General features: G+C 41.6%; 1 protein-coding gene across 1 annotated transcript in view; it reads right to left on the bottom strand.

Moving 5' to 3' along the window:
* The window catches only part of LOC109083550 (transient receptor potential cation channel subfamily M member 7-like), a 56939-nt gene that overhangs the window by 38902 nt on the left and 9688 nt on the right, over positions 1-8349 (bottom strand).

Raw genomic sequence — 8349 nt, forward strand, 5'->3', positions numbered from 1 at the left:
GGTTTCATTTTCAAAATAATCAGAGGTGGATTGTAAGGAAGTACATTATACTCGTACAAATATTAAGTACTAAGTTTTCATTTCTTTTTTTTCTCACAGACAGCAGCACTACAAAAATATGTTATTTTACAACACGGTACACTGTTGCAGATTAAACTACCCAACAGTATATTTAGTAGGCAACTTTAAATGTAATAGCACATATTCAGAAGTAAAATGCAACATACACAGTAGTGCAGCAGTAATATTAAATACAAAACAATACTGTATACCTTTACTTTTACTCTCAGTACCTTAAGTATATTAGAGTATGCAAGATAATACTTTTACTTAAAGGATAGTTCATCCAAAAATGATTCTGTAATCATTTACTCACCTTTAAGTTGTTCCAGGTTTGGAATTTTCATTTTTGGGTGAAACTATTCCTTTAGCGAAGGTTTTAAATATGACTAGTAGTTTTTCCCCAATGTGGTATTAGTTAATAAAAAGTAGTTTAAAAGTCTCTCAAGATTTCTTCTTCTACTTACGTTGTCATAGCTCTTAAACAATTTATCTTTTCCTTCTTTTTCTAAATCATGAGAAGACCCATGTAATGCACGATGTAAAGATGAAAATGTGGGGCAGGGTGGAACAGGTGTTAACATGGTTTGTGGGCCCTGGAGCAGGGTAGGCCCGGACAGTTTTTTTTTTTTTTCCCCTGCTGGATCTTCTGATAAGGGTCAACAATCCAGACCTGGTGTTTCTATTCTGTCTTTGCATGGTACATCATACAAGAGGCTCTCCAGAAGTGTTTGACATAGGGGCCTCGTCCACGTCACCGCACTTGTCCTCCAAGTCTCTGAGGATGGGTGATGGCCCCATTCACCAAGAGTATGACCGCTGAAGACCCCAGAACAATCGGAGGAACGGCCTGGGTTCAAAACTGATGTTGTTTTTCTGATGTTGAAACGAATAGCCTAAGTTTTGTGTAATATGTTAGTTGTTTTTGAAAGAAAATGTTAATAAATAAAAATTTTGAAAGAAATTAATGAAAATTTCAACTGGACTAGATCCTATAGTAATTTGTTATAATGTGTGAAAAAAAAAAAATTGTAAAAGACAAAAAAATAAACAATTATTTGTGAAAAAATAATCTGCATTAAAAAACATTAATGTACATCTTTACTTGTCTTTTATTTACACATGTGAATATGCAAAACAAATACAAAATGTACAGAAAGTACTCAGGCTTATTTACAAATAAATTACAGTACAAAAATGAATAATGTATACAAATTATTCATTTCATTCTTAACTTACATCACAAAAATAAACTACAGAAATTAGGTTGTTTCATTGACACACAGGTTTAATATTATTTAAAATAATAGTAGAATAATTCTGAAGTGCTAAAGTTTGGTTAAAACATTTGTAGACATATCTTGCATGACAGCACAATAAAAACAACAAAGGGAAAGACGATTACCTTATATAGTGGTTGACTTATTGTTTGTGGGCTTTGTGTTAAAAAAAAATACAAAAAAAAAAATGCCTGGCTTTTAACACTTTCGCTAGGTATTTGAGTAAATGAAAACACAATAGTCATCTTTATTTATATAGCGCTTTAAACAAAGAAGATTGCGTCAAAGCAACTGAACAACATCAATTAGGAAAGCAGTGTGTCAATAATCCAAAATTGGGTACAGGCTTGAGTGGAAACAGGGCTGGCGCAGGGTGGTTAGTGCTCCCCTCCTTAGTGCTAGGGCTCCTCCATGCAAGCTCGGAGTTCTTATGCCAGTAAATGTGGTGGCTTTGGACCGGGGTGTGGGGTACACCGCAATTGTAGGATCCGGTTTTCAACGATATGATTGGTTCAGTTGTTGGTTACTTCAGCAAGAGAAGTGTCATCAGGCTACATGCCATGCTACTCTTATGGGTTATGTGGACGCTCTTTGATGTTGAATCCACGCCATTGCATTGACGGGATGACACTGGGAGACACCCACTGCGCGCTCGTTTCGTCGTGGGGGCTCGACGACTTGAGGCATACAGTAAGACATAGATGCCTCTTGGGAATTGCCTATAGTTCTGAGGGTTGGTTGACACCCCTGTTGGAACCTTTAGAGCAGCGGTATGATAGACTTCTACCTGTGCTAAAAATGTGTGTCTCATGGCAATAACATTCTTGGATATGTGTGTGGTGTGGTTTGCAGGATCTGTCGTATCTCACCAATCGGTGCTTGACTTGTTGCCCCAGGAGCGTGAAAGGGAGTCTGCATCTTCATCTGATTACCTGCTATAGGTTCCGTTTTGTAGTGTGTGTTGTATTTAATCCGGTATTCTAGAGTGCTTGCGTCCTCGACGTCGTGTAGACAACGCGGAGCAGGAGAATTCTTATGACTGTGTCTCATGTCCGTGCTTTCAGACGATACGTCCACCGCAATGGAAGTGGCGTAAGCGGATGCATATGTTAGTCTGTTACTGGTGGGTAACAGAGGAGCGCTTGCCCAAGGCAGATCCATGTCGCATCTGGGGCAGATGCTATGTTGCTTTGGCTTATGAGGCGCTGTGTGGTCAACTGTCGCCTCTCGGTTTTAGACGCTCTCACAAGGGGGTCGCTCTCTCTAGTGTTTTCGAAGTGGGTGCCTCCCTTACAAACGGTTTGTTGATTTGGGCAGGTTGGTCTATCTCGCAATCATCATAAATGTTTTCGTGAGAGTGGAATGTCCATGTATTCCGTGCGCTCTATGGGTCCTTGAGTCCAAAATAACCCGCTAATGTCTGTTATGGCTCTCTTGTGGTTTGTGTACCACCTGCCAAAAAATTAGGGGGTCCCATGTCATTTTTCAAAGCCCGGCCGGCGTGGTTCTCCTTTCCCTGCGCTTGTAGAAGACGCCGCATGCCCGACTGAAGTTTACTGAAAGGACATCGTTCCGGTTATTCAGCTTACCCTTGTTCCCTGAGGAAAGCGGAATAAACGGAGAATGTATTGAGTCGTGCATTGCGCTGTGTACTGAATGTATGTCCCGGTCGCTCTTCTCGTACAATAAGGTCCTGTTGTAGCACATGTGGTCGTTATCTATGTATAGCCCCGGTTGCGGGTGCGTCCGCTCGAGAGTGACGTCATTAAACGAAGGTCTCATTATTACAGCCGGTGGCATTATTCTATCGAGGTGTTATACACACTATTATTCCACGCTGGTCACAAACAAGTTTCGATCCAATGTTTGTGCGACTGAGCGCGCATGAAATCCAGCTGTGTACGGTCTTTATCTCAGGTGTATACCAGGTTACCACGCTAATGAATGCCGTGTGAAGTTCGGTCTGATGATAGTGTGGTTATCGGGTCATAGTAATAGCGTGACGAGTTAACGGCCTAGTAGTTTGAGCCTGCGCGGTGGGGGGACTCATATCGCACTTGTGAATGAATGCTACTAGCTATCACGGCTTAATATCCACACTTCGGAGTCCACAGCCCTTCATTTCGGACGCCTTCGTCACGGCCGCTGGAGCGAAGTTTCGAACTTCATACTGCGGCCTCTCGGAGTCCAGTCTGAAACATAGCTTGTGGATTAATCGGCCGGGCTTAAATTGAACGCAAATGTTTGATTTTGAGGCTTCCTATGTTAGATGAAGCGCCGGGCGTTGCTATGGTAAGGGGAATTTGTGTGTGTATTTTTTCTTGACCCGCCGCCAGTGGTGCCAGTATCCAACCACATCATCTGTGCCCATTGTACTAACCTCCTCGTCACCCGCTGGCAGCTGTGCTTACCAATCCAATCGCATCACACTGGCCCCGTTCCCCATCAAGTCACCTTTCGGTATTTCAGAAGGCGGGTCCCTCCCTTGTATCAGGAATTATCTATTCGTTGGGTTCATGCAGATTGGGGAGAGGTGTCTATACTAAGTGTTAAAGATAGTGAAAAAAAGTGTGTTTTTGAACAACGAGTATGAGAGCTGTATAGTACACTCCCAAAACAAAATCAAGACTTTGTAAAAGAGCATAATAGAGTACACTCCCAAAACAAAATCAAGACTTTGTAAAAGAGCATAATAGGGGTACTTCCGTCGAGACGATTCACATCAATGCGGAATCCACGAGCCGTGGAAGCGTGACCTATGTCCATTACGCAGTGTCATGTGTGTGCTTGCTGAGCATATTGATTTCGGAGCCTGGATGTGTAAAGTATGTTGGCTAAGGGATCGGATCGTAGTTGGGATCCCGAGGCAAATTTGGCTGATGAGCTTTACCAGGGAGATGCGGAGTTTGGACATGGTGAGAAAGCGATCCGCGGTGAGACCAGAGTGCTGCAGTTGTTGAATACAACAACAGCCAATAACCTTGGCAGAGCAGAAGCTACCGATATGATCGTTGCAAGACCATTACCACACACACCCGATCCGGAGAATCACAAAGGACACCGACACCAGAACGCGTATGAACCACTTTCTGGATGGCAGTGTGCGTATCCAGGACAATTTTACAGCTTTGGGGCAGAATGCATTGAGTGCACACAAGCTAGCGTGGCGTGGCCAATTTTATACCCTAAAGAAATGTTATGTAATAGTCTGATATTGCTTCTGTCTTATTTCCCTATTGTTACTCCATCACTTGAGGATTTGTTTGGAGTAATAGGTGAATTGAAGTGTCACATAAATTGTTTCTCTGGCAACACAGGCCATAAAGACTCATTAAATATCAAGACTATAACAACAAATGCATGCAGCAACAAACCAACATAATCCCATATATAATGGTTGTCTTCTGAATAAGTCCTTAGAAAATCAGGGCTGATAAACGAACTTGGTGAAATGTAAACCAAACAACAAAATGATTATGCATTTGTAGAATGCTAGGTGTTTTGTGGCCTAGGTTTACAAATTTTCACGATTCTCCCCACTGTGTTATTCTGACTCCTGACAATGAGTCTTTGAGGTGCACTTACTAAATCCACTGTAGGCAAGGTCAAAGTGCAAGTGAGATTGGAGGGGTGTCAGATAGCTGCATCCGTTGTGCACCCTAAGTGGCTTGCGAAAGGTTTGCCAAGAAGACGTGAGGTCTAACGCTTAGGTCCTAGCTGAGTCCAGGGCAAACCTCAAGTCATCTTCAAATCTTTCCCCCACTATTTTCTGTAGCAATGTCATGCAGAACAACGAAGTACAGCAGGTATTCGGTCCATTAGATTCCTGCGTGCACCAAGGTGATTCTACATGCCCATCCTCGTGTTCACTTGAGCTTCTGCAACTCCCTCGGCTGACTTCCTAGCCGCTTTCCTTTTGCACATCCAGACCTGCTTCTGATGAAACATAGGACCCAGTTGTATTATACACATGTCTATAAGCTTCTGCAGTAGTGCAAAAAAGCAATCAGCCTCTGGGACTACCTTCCGGTATCAGTGAGTACCAAGTTCAGGCTATGTGCGTGTACAGTGTACATAAACTGTGCATTGTTTTGCATCAGAGTCTTTATTCTGGCTGCCAATGTTCCAGAGTTTTCCGCCGTCGCTCATTAGCTTGATGCTCTCTTGTCAGAAACCTGTCAGAAGATTGGTATCTGTTACTCAAATCTTGTCATATGTAAAGGGATGCTGTTTGGTTTGTGTTTGTAAGTACCTTCGCATATCCATCGTGTGTCTTGTTTGAAATATGTCAAGTTGAAAATCTTTCGTGCAATTGTGCCCCAATGTAGTTAGTACCTAATGTACCAGTGAGAGCTGCTCCTTCTTTTTCAGGTCTTTTGCTTCCATCAACAATGCAAAGAGAATCACTTCCCTTTCTTATTCACTTCCGAAATTTGTATGTTTTGTTCTGTCATGTGGGTCCCAAGTTTTGCCAAGCATTCTTATAGGATTTCATTCTGTAGTACACTTACTCGTGTACTTCTGGTACCCTGCTTTCCCTCTTAATTTTTTGGTACTCTCCACTGGGTCATGTTTCTTTTGTAAGATTCGAGTGTTCACCTGTGAAGTACCAGAATACTTTGTGAAATGATTGCAAGTGTTTTTTGTTGCCATCAAAAGAAGTACTCCGGCCACTGTTTTGTTATTTTTTTCCCTCCCATTCTCTGGATTTCTGTTGTATGCTTCATCAAGGGCTCATGTAGGGAACAATTCGGTTACTATGCATTTCTGTGATTATTTTACCACTGCAAACATATGCATTGTACATGACCTCTTCTGATTTGTTTTTTTCACTTGTACTTTATGTTATCCACATCTTTTGTGTACATTGCCTTTTTCCAATGAGCAATCAGTGTGATGTGACTACAGATGTGGTGTGTTTGTGCAAAGAGAAAGTGTTCCATGCATAAACACTGTAGGTTTCATGAGTTTGGCTTGGGAGTATCAGTGCCAGGGTGTTGTGTGTACCACTTGCGGGTTGAAGGATCCTCTTCCTGTTGTCCATGCAGTGGTGTTAACGGAAATACCGTTAAGTGGGCTGCGAGGACTGCTGCTTTGGACTGGGATAATCGTCTGTTAACTTTAATAATCGTGATTCAGTCCTTACTTCAGTTTTTTGCTAAGTTCATTCAAACTGATTACTTTAACACAAATGAATTTGTGGTCAGTATTACAATTCCATTTAGTTAAATGGAAGCACTCCAATGTCGTGTAACATGCTGATAAGACTAAAATGTCCACAATTGACTTGTCCGTGAGGTCCAGGTGGGCAGCATGTACTTTGGTGTGGGGCATGTTGAGGCCATCGGGTCTGTCATTCCGTGGTGGACCTATGTTCACGCTATGTACATGCCCCTGCTATCACTAGATGACAGTACGCTGACGTCGTGAGAACATCCAGTCACCATTCCCACCCAGACAGGTATGTGTGGCCCCATTAGTGTCCAACACATTTCCTTTGTCTTGTCATAATGTCTGCATTGAGATTTGGTGCAATATGATTGTCTATGTTTTTATGGGTGGGTTTGCTGGTATTAGCCACACTTAACAGCATACACTTTGGGGCAAATATTACCGTCATCTTTTTCATAGTTAAGTACCTAGGCAGAGTACACGACAATTCAGGTCAATGTTCAGGCTGCCATCTCTGGATAGAATAGAACCTTCCCGCTGCCAGCCACGTGGATGATCATGATGATTGCGATACCAAGTGACAATCACTCTATTTGTGTACTTTCTCCTTCCCTTCAGTACTCACGCTAAAATTGTTCGAAGGAAAACAGTTGGTATATCTCTTCTGTGTGCCTTGTTCGTGGTCTGGTATGTCAGTCTTCGCGAACACATGTACTAACTGTCTTCTTTCCGATCTCGAACTTTTTTTTATTGTATTCTTTGTCTTGTCACGCCTTAACACGCGCTGTAAACAACATACAGTCAGCAAGCCTGCTGCCCTGGTAGAACAGAAAGAACTATCATTGCTCTGTGGCTCAACAGAGGGAAGTACGCTATACCTCTTTGACCCCTCATATTCACCGCTTAAAACTGCTATTTCACTGCATGCTGTATGGACTATTTTTTTGACTCACAATCTCTATCTGCGGCCAGCTAGCGTTTTCATGTTATCAATTGCTTCCAGTCACTTTTTTCCCTGTCCCACCAGCTCAAAGTGCACTTACATTCAGTCCTTATTTGGCGAACTCTCACGAAGCAACTCTACCCAGATCATCAGATGCACACATGAATATGAAGAATGTGTAAGTGGAGATCTACAAAGAAGCCAGTACAGGATATTTGCTTTCTCTTTTTTAAGAGCAGGAAATATCATCCAAAGAAGACTCTTAACAATTATCAAATACAGTAATCTAGTATGAGTAAGGAAGGTTATTCCAACAAAAAAAAAAAAAGATTGCTCTATAATATAGAAAGTTTTTAAATAAATAGATTTTTGGAAACAAAAATTAAGGTATATTGGTGTATAGCAACAAAAAGTCAGAAAACCAAAAGGACTGGCTCAATTTTCAGAAAAAAGGAAAACACTTCTGGATAGTAGAACAATCCTTCAGAGAAACTTGAAATACTACTACTAAATACCAGGAAATATAAAGAAATGTTGGGTATATATCTAAATAGACTGTGAACAGGTAAGACTGGAACTGCAAGGAAGGCCCATATGGACTATGCTTTTTCAGTGAAATGGACAAGATTCCATGGAGGCATGAAGTGGGAATCTGCAGAGTTGGCTGAGCCCTTGGAGAAAAAGGTCTGAGTGGCAATGGGGAATCTGAAACATTCTGCTGACCTCTCTACCTATTTGTTTAGATTTTAATGAACATTATACCGTGATTTGATTCTGGGCTATATGAAAACACTCTGCTTCAGCAGTTTGAAGTTAGGAAAATTCAGTATTGAATTGAAATGGCCCAAAATTTAGTATATTTTAAATTGAACTGTAAAATCTTGGTTTTTATAG

This window comes from Cyprinus carpio, chromosome B18, assembly GCF_018340385.1.
Source record: "Cyprinus carpio isolate SPL01 chromosome B18, ASM1834038v1, whole genome shotgun sequence".
NCBI classification, from domain to species: domain Eukaryota; kingdom Metazoa; phylum Chordata; class Actinopteri; order Cypriniformes; family Cyprinidae; genus Cyprinus; species Cyprinus carpio.